At 28.2% G+C, this 13594-nt stretch overlaps 1 long non-coding RNA gene across 1 annotated transcript in view; it reads right to left on the bottom strand.

The window, feature by feature from the left end:
- Nucleotides 1-6563: 6563 nt before the first annotated feature.
- LOC113363209 overlaps nt 6564-13594 on the bottom strand; it is a 215618-nt gene continuing 208587 nt past the window's right edge. Inside the window, exon 5 of the long non-coding RNA XR_003365874.1 lies at nt 6564-6651. This is a non-coding gene — a long non-coding RNA (uncharacterized LOC113363209). The remainder of the gene's footprint in view (nt 6652-13594) is intronic.

Below are 13594 nucleotides of genomic sequence, written 5' to 3'. Positions count from 1 at the left end.
ATTATTTAAATAGAGTTAGTTATGAAAGTAATCTTGGTTTCATTCGTATAGTAGCTACTAACCCCCACAGGTAATTACAGGTACTTTAGCGGGCGATTGGAGTGTTGAAGTAAGCCCTTCGTAAGGGGTTGCAAGGCTAAGATATAGTATTTGGCAGCCATTGCATACCCCAAGAAGGGGGGCTTCAACCCCCATTCGTCACAATATATATATATATATATATATATATATATATATATATATATATATACATACATATGTATGTGAAACAGTAGAATCAATTAAAACCAAGAATTTTTTTACATATTGTTGATCAGGACATGTCAAAAACATAATCCTAATTGGTTTATAAAAATACACAGGAATTTATATATTGAAGTTATAAATGAACGAAGTTATAGATACTATATAAATAATAAAACTTAAAAATGAACAGGTGGCAATATGATATATAATAGAAAATATAAATGGATCATATAAAAATGTTGGATTAAATTTTTTTTAGTTGAATTGAAGTTTTTAAATGAAATTATTAAAAAGATTGGTAATTGGGAAAATCAAATCATTTGTCTGCATGATTAATAATGTATTAAAAATGCAAAATATATTTTTTCCTTTTTTTAATTTCAAATGAAGGTATATTTCGATTTATTTAAACGCATTTTTATTGGTTTTTTCTTGCTGTTGACAAGTATATTCTTCAAGGAAAATTGACAGAATTTTGTGAAGTATACTCCCTAATAAATTGTATTCCGCAATATATAATATAATTTATTGACATCCATTATTATTAATGACTTTAATAACAATTGTTCCAAAAAAAAATTCTATATCATATACATTTATACTTATTATACTAATCATTATGAGAATAAATCTCATTTACAAAAATATATTTAAGTTTGGATTGTTATTATTCAAATATTATTAATACATATTATCAATGACAAATAAAAAAACAAATATTGATTGTTTTTGCAGCATATCATTATGATATACAATGTCCCTATTACAGCTGAGAATTGTAATTTAACAAATTTGTTCTGAATGTCCTAAACTGGACAGTTAGTAAGTAAGTATAGTAAATATAAAAGAGAAATTATATATAAAAAAGGAAACAATTTTTTAACCATTGGCTAATGCATTCTTTTATAAAAAATAAATTCTCAAATTTCAAGATATACAGTATATTTTGAGTCTATATCAGTATTATAATAATTTGGAATTTTACCTTGAACAACATTTGACTTTGATTCTGATACTACACAAAAATGTAGTAGTTGTGCACTGTTCGATAAGTTTATTGGATAAACTATGAAATAATTAATATTATTCATTTATAAATAGTTACATAGCACGCGGGTTTAATAAAACAAAAATTATGTATAGTCACTCGGAAGCAAAAAAACTTCAGAGCATAGTCAAGTCAATCTAAAGAAGCTTAATAGGAGTAACAACTTAGCGAATCGCTGATTCCAAAAATACTCTACCACAAAATAAATTTGTTCAACAAACTGTTGACAATATTTTCCATAAATACATGCACTGTCCGATATTAATCTCGATTGATTGCTCGCAAGGACCATGTAATGATTTATTCCCATATTAATGACTATTATACGTGCATGGACTCGGAGCGGCGGCACTTGGTGGAAAAGCTCACCGAGGGAGAGAGGAGGAACGGCGACGAACTTTTAATAATGATTCATTGTTCGTTCGTTAAGCTCTCGTTGATTTTCGTGAATTAATCATACTTAGAATTACGCTGGTCTCGACTGCTTCAGAACTCGTTCCGCGCAGACACAGACCGCTTGTACGACGAAGTTTAAAAGCTCGTCATATCTAATATAAGGAAAGGTGCAGTGAATTAATCACAGATGATCCAACTTTTAATTATTTACCGGGTCTAAACTGTTTTTAAAAGATTTTCGCAAACTATAAAGTAAGGGTTAACAGAAAATTAATTAATGCATAGCGGTAAGTCTGTGAAAAATTGTGAATTACTGTTATCTGTCTATTTCAAAAGTGGCTATTGAAAAGCAACACAATGTTCTTTTCAGTTGACGCTATTTTTCGACACGTTAATGAGGAATTCTAGTATAGAGCAATGAATTTTAGGTCATTTTTAAAGTGTCGTAAAAAAAAGTAATGAATGTTTTTACTATCCATTTTTTTACCACTTGTTTATTAATATTATTAAAATACAAAATAAAAATAAAAAAGTTGAAAATTGTAAAAACTGGCAGCTGATGAAGTGGGTGGTCTCAAAAAATTGGCACCTTAGTCTTGACATGATTTCAGCCCTCCTAGCCATCAGAAATGCAAAAAATAAAAAGATTAATAATCTACAATGATGTCGCAATCGCCCGAACTGGCGATGAGTAAAAAAATTTTTTTTTACAAATTGGCGACAGTTTGAAAAAAGTGTTTTTTTACTGCTTTTTTGAGTTTCTCGAATTTTTTAAAAATAGTAAAAATAGGAATTTGGGGATAATCCTAGTTTGGCTATAGATAAGTTACAAACAAAACTCTCTGAACATTTCAAGTGAATCGGTCGATTAAAACTCGAGAAATTGTGTCAACAGTACTGAAAAAGTCTGTTCTGAGAAAAACGCATTTTAAGTTTTGCGTGAAGCCAAACTAGTATGGAGATCGAGCCAGTAAAATGCCTATATCTCCGAAGATAATTCAAATTTTCAAAAACCTGCTCGTAATCATATTCTTAGATAGTTAAACTTTGAAAATATGAAATATAAAAATCGATTTTTTTGAACTTCTACACTAAAATACCCCCTTAAAGGTAAAAAACCAGGTAAAGGTTGGGGTAGAGTAAAGGTAAAGGTAAATGTAAAGGTACAGGTAAAGGTAGAGTAAGGTAAAGGAACAAATAAAGGTAGAAGTACAGTGAAGGTAAAGGTAAAGGTACATGTAAAGGTAGAGGTAGAGTAAAGGCAGTGGTAAAGGACCAGGTAAATGTAGAGCTGGAGTGAAGGTAAAGGTAAAGGTAATTGTTTTTAATTAACTAGATTTTTTAATATTAATATATATTATTGACTTTCGAACCAAGTTAATTGGCATACAATTATTTTTATTTTTTTTACTCTTTATCTTTACCTTTACTCTAACTCTACTTTTACCTAGATCTTTACCATTACCTTCACTTCATCTCTACCTTCACTTTTACCTTTACTCTATCTCTTCCTTTACCTTTACATTTACTCTTGAGGTTATATATCTACATTACAGGAATGACTAAAATTATTGTGTAACTTGGCATTAAAATAAATTTAGCTATTGGAAATAAATTTGTTCTATAAATTGTAGGGTATAATTTCTAATATACAATTTTATTGAAAATATTTCAATATTTGTTTATATGTTACATGGTTTTACATCGCTAATTTGAATTTCACAGTATAATTAAAGAGTTAAGTGAGGGACTTGAGAATCAACATTTTATTTAAAGCAGTGATGTATAAACATTTTGGTATAGACTGTAGTGTAAATAAAAATAAATTTTTAACCAAATGGTAAATATCAGTATAGGTTATTAAAAAAAATTGAACTTTTGATTTGTAGACATGGGTACAGGACAACGTCTGTCGGGTCAGCTAGTATATATATATATATATATATATATATATATATAAATATTCATATTTATCTACAATGTGAATTCAATATACATCAAGTATTAAATTCTGATTACTCATTCATTCACGTACCTGTTCCACTTCCCATACGAATAAAAATATCTCATTTCTAATTGAGCCTGAATTTGACTTCCTGAATACTAAAATGAATACAATATAACATGTCTGCATATTTCTGATGGAAATACTTTTTCACAATTTTCCCGAGATATGGGCGTACAACATATTTGCCTCTCTAATAAGCCTCCGTCTGTATACACGGAGTAAAATGTACCGTGCGTACATTTTCCGTCCTATACGCGTGCCCACTTACACATCACAAATGTGATGTCATGAATTCTAGAATGCTTTTGAAGTACACATGAAGATTCCTCAAAGAGGAAAATTTATTTACTGGTTTTCATACCGACTGTGAAATCTATAGGAAGAGAATACTAGGTCAAGTAGATAAAAAACTAGCTGTAAGTGGAATTCTGTCTTAAGGCAATTAGGGCATCGTGCCTTAGGGCAAATTGCTGGAACTTCCCGTACCAAAAATTATTATTATTTTTTTAAAACGATTAACATTTTTGAAAAAAAATTACTTTGAAAAAATAAGATTTTTGAGAAACTATAAATTGGACAAAAAATTAGTTTTTTTCGAAAAAAAAAATTTTTTTAAAAAAAAATTTTTTTCAAAAATTTTTTTTTTTGAAAAAGTTTTATTTTTTCTTTATTTTGACATATTGTGGAAGATCTGAACTTTTTTTTCAAAGCAATCGTACTGCTTTAACTACATAGGGACAAAATATAAAGCGCGTAAACGCCGCGTCGCTGTCTAACGCATAAGCATTGGTACGGAACCGATAGGAATGTTAACAAAATGTATACTTATTGTTAAAATTTCTATAAAATATCTGATAATTTGATGTGCATATGATAATGATCATTTTTAATCGCCAAATGGCTCATTTTTTTACTTTTTCCTCTATATCTCCGAAACCGCTGGACCTACCTTCATGAAAGTTGTATCGATTCTTCATCTTGTCAATACAAATAAAATGTTTTTTGAATTATTAAAATCGGACGCTCCGTTCTCTTAAAAACTGAGTTACCGTTTTCGAAACTTTTTGCCCCCTATCTTCGGAACGGCTTGACCTGCCTTTGCCAAAAACTAATCAGCACGTCTCCTTATCAATACGGATCGAATGTTTTTTGAATTATTCAAATCGAATGATCCGTGTTCCCGAAATCGTCGACGAAAATTTGTATCCGCACATACATACACACACATACATACATACACACACACATACACACACACACACACACACACACACATACATCCATTTTTTCTAAGGTATGCCAAAATGTTCAGAAACCTCTGAAACGTAAAGATATATAAAAATTTTCATTTTCGATTTTTTTGCGATTACTATAACTTGCCCTACGGGAAGTTAAAAATTAAATGAAAATGTCTTATATGCTCAGATAGTTCTGAGGATGATCGATAAATCATTTGTTTTGAGATCTTAAATTTCTTGAGCAGAAATTTTGAATTCTCAAACTCTGACTAATTAAATAAATACTAAACATCAACTGGACAGTAGTTTTAATCCCAATATTCAACAACGTTTTCTTAGTAGCGTTTATCAAGTATAATTTAATCTCTATCAAATGTACGTTTAAATGTAATGTTTTCTCAATTAATTCTATTTAAATGAATCATATTCAATATTCTACATTTCATTAGGTTTTCTATTTTCAAAGTTTTGGTATCTGAATCTCTAAAATATACATTTTCGAAATTGAATAACACACTTTTAATAATGTAGGGTAATACACTTTTTAACTAGTTGTCAGTAGCATTTTGCCCTAATTTTATTTTTGTATACGTACACATGATTAAATTAATTAATATGAATTGAAATTAGGTTATTTAGGTAAAATGTTTAACTTTTATGTCAAAAATAACTTTTCCGTTTTCACTAAAAAATCATCCATTCGGTCTTTTAATTATACTTTTATTATTTGTATGTTAATAAATTAGTTAATTAATCTTGTTTAAAATCATTATTTTCATCTATTTCGTATTCTGGTAATGTATTATATTCAAGTATGACGTCAACTGTAATCAGTAGCTACCTAAGAAACACCACGAATGTACATATGCTTCTGATTAGAATCGCTTAGCTTATGGCGAAACTCTATTTTTTTTGGTTTTTATAATTAAATCGCTTATCGTAAGCCTAAAATATTTCATTATCCTATTCTAAAGTACGAAAGCTCCATCAAAATAAAAAAAAAATCAACAAAAAACGGCTCGGCCGATTTTTACTAAAAACTAATCAACGCGATTCCAATTCAATATAATTCGAACAATTTTTGTATTAATCCAGAATTGTAGGCTAAAACGTATACAAAAAAAAATTACACGTTTTTTATTAATTTCAAGGCCGATCGTCGCACAAACTATTAAACGCTAGACTTTATCGAGTTTTATGAAATGACTTTTAAATAGAATTTTTTCGCGAAAAAACATAAAATTCTCTTTCAAGGAGTTAAAAAATTATAATTTATGAAAATTATAATATTGATTTGAATCGAACAATATTTTCGTAATTATTTATGCAGAAATAGTATTATAAAAAAAGTTGTATCATAAATGTAGGACTTCATAAAAATTATAACATTAACTAGCCATTTTAAAGCTTTTTTTATAATTGATAGAAAGTTATTGCTTTTAGTGGAATCCGATAAATTTAAAATTCACTGCTAAAGAATTATTTAGTGACTCTTATAGATGATATATTCTATTCACTCATTAGTTGATATGTTAATAATTAATAATTCAGTAAATTAGGAGCTTTACATAAACGACATTTTATAAATACTTTTTTGTATGAAATTTTTCAATAAATTGATCACTTACCTTGTGTGTAGCTCATGCCTGCAGAAAGTCACGTACTTCCATATGAAAACATCACTTTTTGGATTGCAAGACCACTAATTGTCCACACTGAAAAAAATAAATATATTAGTAAACATACTATTAGTAAACTATTTTTTTAAAAAACTAAATTATATATTTATTAGTCTTATATATTAACCAATTTGAATATTAATATCCAGCAATTGTCAACAATCAATATTTAATAAAAACTTATTAATTTGTATCACAATCTTATATCTTTCTTGATAATAATGAGTTGTTAGGACATAGTGAAATAGTTCCAAAAAATCTATAGTGTGTAACAGGAAAAGAATATGTTGCAGTAGTACCGTTTAATATTTGATGCCAATGCGACAAGATTCGGCTCAGAAAACGTGACACTACACAACAAATATGGGCCACAAAAAGGACATTACATACGGTTCGAAAACACAGAGGCGGGCCTACATTAAAGATATCATAAGAAAAATCGTTTTATATGTATTAAATTCAGAAATCGAATTGAAAATTTGCCTTATTGATAGTTATACATTTTTATATGATTTTTTTATATATACATTATTTACATATCTCAGACAGACAGAAATGCCTGGTATGAGAGATTATGAAAAGAGTATTCATATTTTATATATACATTTCATTAATATAATATCTATTATAATTAATATATCTTTCTATAGCTCTTCAGTCTTCTTTGTCTTCAATTTCCTTAAAGTATTTCTTTATATTTCTTTTAAATTTATCGTCATCATTGGTCATCTTAATATTGTTTGGCAAATCATTATATATTTTACTAGTGCTCAATATGACATTTCCTCTCAACTTGTTTCTTCTATTGTGTTCAATATGAAAATTGTTATGTTGTCTAAATTTAAATTATTATAAACATAATTCAAACACTAAATCGCTATTTAGTACATGAATCATTACAGTACACAACATGCATTAAATTGAGAAATCAAATTGAAAATTAGCCTTATTAATATTTATACATTTTTAAATGCATTTTAAGAAATGAAAATCTAAATCATCATAAACATAATTCTAGCACTAAATCGCTGTTTGAATTGTTTATGACCATGAATCATTATAAATATTATTGACAGATTTTAGAGAATGTAAATGTCTTGTTTGCATTTATTAGATTTAATAAGTTAAATTTTTAAACGATAATGGCATATGTGGATATATTGTATTAATTTGTTTGTATAATTATTGTAAAACCTTTGTAGCTATAATGGATGTCATAGTCTGTTACCTTTAGTTTGGTGTAACTTTGATTAGATTTGATTATAATTGTACTAATGTAATTAGTTAAATAGATAATTAATTAACTATAATAGTAAATGGCAAATGTATGTATTACAAGAACAATTATATACTAAAAGTAACCTGTTTTTAAAACGATAGTAACTGTTGTGACGATTTATTGATTTATAGATAAAATTTAAATCATGAGCTTTTATAAAAATATTATAATTGTTTTAATATCATAACAAACTTGAATATAATTTTTTTTAATTCAAAATATATAAATGTATTTAACATACACTTTCTTATATAAAAATATTTTATAGGTTCTAAACAAAAAAAAATCTTAAGATGATATATCGGCTCAAAATAACTGTATGAATATACATGTTACCATGTTCCACCAAAATATAGTAAAACGGCTTAGTGTTAAAAATCAGATATTTTTCGAAAAAATTTCAAGAAAATTTATATTAATCGAAAATCGAAAATAATAATAACATTAAAGCTTATATAGCAAGTGCCCTATAGTATGTGACTAATGAAAACATTTCTAGGTACAGCATTATAAAACATGCTAAAATGTTAGCAAGGAAAATAGACGTAATACTAAATAGAATATAACACATTTATAAAGGTAATTTGGTTTTTTATAATACATTTTTTGAAGTGCTCTCTTATTCTTAACTTTATTATTATCATTTTTTAATGAGTTTAAAAAAATAAAATAAAAAATAGCTTTGAATTTTTGGTGGTAATCACTCTGATTAATTAGATATTAAAGTGAACTGTAAATTATAAATACCCTATCACCATAAGAAAAGTGAAAAAAGCAACAATTCAGTTTAGGATTTACAAGTATTGAATCAATTGTCGATTGATCCATCAGATTCAAATTTCAATCCGGATTTTATTTATTTTTCAATTGATATAATTTTTGTAACGATATAAATGTTGATTGTCAAATGGATTCAAATTTTAATCAGGTGGATTTTAATAGAAGTCGCGGCAACGCGAGGCTGAGTTTGCTAGTGTATATATATGTATATATATATATATATATATATATATACCGTGGAAAACGAGTCAGGTGATGCGAAACTACAGACTAGAAAACCGCAACCACGAGAGCACGTGCTGCAGGTGGAAATCGGATACGGAATAATTCGATAACGCGGAAGCAGGAAAAAACTTTTCTTTCCGAGAAATGGCACGACGACCCATATTTGATATCTAAATGTAATATGGAAAATAAAGCCTTCGGTTCTATATTTTTTACTATGGTAAAAAAATCTATGCTGAAAAATCTGTTTACAATTATAGTATCTACACAACTATTGATTCTCCTTCAAAAATTTACGTAGATTCAAATAATATGAAAAATGAAATACCTGCAGTAATAAGAAAAACTCGAAAATCTGCAGATGAAATCAAGATGGATAGTTCTGTTAGTACTAGAAAAAATGTAAGAACTAGGAAGTTTTGATTTTGTAAATACAGAAAGCTCAATATCTGAATCTGATCGAATGATTCTAACTAGATCCAGTAAAACTTGAAAATAGTTCGTCAGAATTACATTGTTATATTTTCAGTTATGTACTATTATGAACTAATTAAATTTAATTGTCCAAAATGCAAATACCATTCACCAATTGTTTTACTGCCATCAGAATTTGAAAAGGCGTTCGAAAATAGAAAGAGATATTTGACTTGGATAGATCAGACGTAGATTTTCATTAGATTAAAGCTACTAGCAAAAGATAATCGCAGTATGGTCTAATATGAAATAAAAAATGTAATAAATAGAAATCACAATACAGGCAATAGTATTTTCAAATCTTTATGAGATATTATTTATTTTTAATGTCTCATTATTTTTTTAGTTAAAAGCTATTTGATATTGATGAAAAGCTCCATATAGCTAATTCCCACATTAGTCTATAAATGATTTAAAACATACGACCAAAATGCCTCTCCGAATGTTGCGGTGTATCTCTAAATAACTTCAAATAAGGGAAAAGGGGAAAATTCCGCGAATTGAACAAAGACATATCTATTCCCTAGAACGCGATCTTCAAGTAGGTTGCGAGAACACGGTGGCTTGCGGTGAGCTGCTACAAATGCGGGCGGGAAATTTGAATGATTTAATCGTGAAGTGATTGCATTCAGGAGAGGGAGGTATGAGAAAACAGAATTTGTAGAAACATGTGGAATAAGTGGAATGATTACTAGAATTACTGTGATTACTTATTACGCAGTATCACGGCTTTTGAATAAATGAAGTTTGCTAATGAATAAATGATGCTTTGACTTAACTGACTTTTTCTTAAATTTTATTTTCAATAGCATACGGAATACAGGACAATCTATGAGCTATTTGCCTCATGTCATTCACTCGCACACACTTTCAAACACTGATCTGATGTGATCTAATAAATATTATATTGATAGTTAGAGAATCACTTCAATAAGTAATTCTATTATTGTGTTCATATAAAGTTGTGGTAGTTCTAAAGGGTCCTCCATATTATCTTTGGGCAGCTTCTGCATTAGTCTTCTTGAAATTTGTGTCTCAAAAAGAGTGACTGTAGAGTTTGTATGAAGTTCTACTGACATGGAACTAACTGTCGTGAATTTTATAGATAAACCCTCATACAGTCGTCTTATTTTTGACATAAATTCACTATCACAATTTTTGTAATACTGGTGAATTTTTTGATGCAGCAATGACGGGAGAAGGCTAGTTTTGCCTAGAAACATATTATTTCCGGGTAAACCGAGTTTGAGGTCAAACTCAAAACTAGAGTGTGCTCGTCCACGTTGCTAAAAAAAATATCCTGTGCTTTTACACGTATTTTCACGAATCTTGTTTTGTATGGAATATTTTAAAAAAATACTTGAGGCGAATGTCGGTGTCTTCAATTTAAAATAAACAATGACTCTCAATTGTTTTAAATTGTATTTCTATTTTTTTAATGTCGCAAACCCTGTACGATATCAATATTACAACTGATATGAAAACTTCAACATAGACTATGAAAATCGAAACAGAGAGGTAGACGATGATTCATTGCTCCCTAATTTCTTAAATAATTAAATTAAATGTCAACAATATATATTAATGCTAATTTATTCATAAGATGGTTAAATTTAGCGTTCATCATTATTTATTTCTTTTACTAGATAGCTTTAGAAAGCATCACCGAAAAGACTTGAAAATTCAACTATTTGAAAACATAATGATAAATACTATGTAGCTGCTAACAATAAATTGAGTATAATTAAATATAATGCTACTGGCACTAAATAGAACATACTTCTTTTATTTATGATATAAAGTAAAAAACATATAAGTGTAGAATTATATAAATTGAATTGTACATATTAAAATTAGTTATTTTAGTAATAGATTATAAACATTGATAACTTTAGTAAATGATCTGGAGTTAGAAGACATTAGTACTGTTGTTGAATTTAAATAAATCTAATGACTTAGGAATAAGGCACATGAAAGACCTAGAAATGTTAAATGATAACTCGTCAACAATTTAGTGACAATTGATTGCATCGTTACCATAATTTTAAATAAGAACAAAATACTTTAAATAAAACTACGTAAGGCAAGATGTTGTATGTTAAATTTATTCAGTAATAAATTGTTGACATATATACGCTCATCATAAGTTTTATATATTCTCAAATATAGATATTTTCAGATTGTTGCTAAACTTTGTTAATAGAATTGAAATTATTGCTAATAGTATAATACCAAGTAATCGATGCAGACTCAACCTTGAAACATTATTATGTAGACTCAAAAGCAATGCACATAAAATAATACCCCCAACAAATTAAAAATATTTTTAAACAACAAAAATCATTCTTTTTTGTTTTTTTTTGTTTTTTAAATTAATGATAAATATATGTATAATTTGATAGGATATTACCCATAAATTCCATGTAGAAATGAATTTTTATTAACGTTGCATCAATATACAGTTCACATCGGTCCATATACATACAAGCCAATATTGTTTACATATCGAAACTTCAACATTTTCTTAGATTGGCTTCAAATTATTATATACAATTTAAAAACTTATATTTGGCAAACTCATTTACTATTAACGATTATTTGGTTTGATTGATTTAGTTTAATTAAGAATAATAGATTACCAATAACGATTATTCGATTTAAAAAAAACGTCGAATAATTCTGTAAAGCTACTAAATATTTTTAAAGCAATGTACATTAAATATTTCTAAATTCAACTACTTTTATTATACGAGTGACCTGATGCCGATGTCCATATAATCAGGACTGCAATCTTTGCAAAGAGTGTAACATAGGCAAACACTACATAACGTGTATCAGTTGACATTTCCTGATTTATATAGACTCCATTAGCATAATGAAACGATGACATTAACTCACTGTACGAACGAATCGAGATATACATGGGAAGAGGACAAAGCAAGTATCAAAGTACGACCACGGTCCAATATGCTTGATGGACTAATATGTTCGACAGTTCTCAAACTATGCAAATAATAGTAAATTGATACCGGTTAATTTAATAATAATAATTTATTTGCAAATAGTACCTACAAAATAAGATTAATGTCATTAAGTTATTAAAAAATCTGAATCTTCCAAAGAATATTCCAACTTGGTTCACTCATTCAAACAAGTAGAAGTGCCCTCTGGAAGATCACCCAAATTCACTTGCAAGAACTTCCACCAAAATACTGCCAAGGATAGGTTGAGTTATTAATCTCAAAATCTCTATCAACGGTCATTTTTTTGGTTTATTGTTCAAAGCAAACTATACACAGTATAGCTATATATTATTACAGGTATATATCATTTGACAGCGTGAGAAGGGTCGCTATCCTACGATAGCACTTTCTTAGATATTATGTATTTTGATGTATAGTAAATCATTGCAGTTCTTTTTTAGACGCTTTGGTGGTGAAGGCTTGAGCAAGTCACATGCTAATTGGTTTGGATGACGACTTTGGCGAGCTTTGTATCTGAAGCAGTAATGATTAACTTTTTCTTCTATAGTTGGAATTCTGAGATCTTGATGTATTAACCAGTTGGGGACATATTTTGGAGCGTTCAAAAATTTCCTTTCAAAAATTTGTTTTGGAACCTCTGTATAATAGTTATGTTTGATTTACTGGCCGCACCCCATAGTTGTAGACCGTAGGACCATATTGTTTTAATAATTGACTTGTATATTAAGAGTTTATTTTCTATTGAGACTTGTGATTTCCAGACCATTAACCAATTAAGTTGCCTACGTGTTAACTTTCATATGATTTTGTTTTAAAACTTATTCTGATACTTAAAATTTTACTCTTAGTCTTTTTAGTAGAGATAAATAATTATTGTATGATAATATAAATTCAGTAAGACTACTTTTTTAGTTCTTTTTGACTTTAGTAATTTCAAGCCTGTTTTTTCGATTGACTAATTCTATGTTTACGTCATTCTAAATTATTCGAAACCAAAAGTAAAGAAAGTATGTGCGCATGTAAAGTGAAGTCTGACTCTTTATAGGAGTTTTCTAAAAAGATTCTGCACCAATTTAAAAAATTCAAAAGCCGCAAGCCGCAATTTAAAAAAAATGTAGTAAGTAGACAAATTTGGTCAATACTTTTCCCATTTTTCCAAAGGGTATCGGTTAGGATTTGTGTTGATTTGATTTTGGTAAAGATCAACCTGGCTGTTTCTTGGTAATAAATTGTTTTT

Source organism: Ctenocephalides felis, unplaced genomic scaffold (assembly GCF_003426905.1).
Source record: "Ctenocephalides felis isolate EL2017-DRISC unplaced genomic scaffold, ASM342690v1 CF-g0.4_SCAFFOLD_00845, whole genome shotgun sequence".
In the NCBI taxonomy this organism is placed as follows: Eukaryota; Metazoa; Arthropoda; class Insecta; order Siphonaptera; family Pulicidae; genus Ctenocephalides; species Ctenocephalides felis.
The sequence above is the reverse complement of the archived record's forward strand: the minus strand, read 5'-3'. Positions and strand labels throughout refer to the sequence as shown.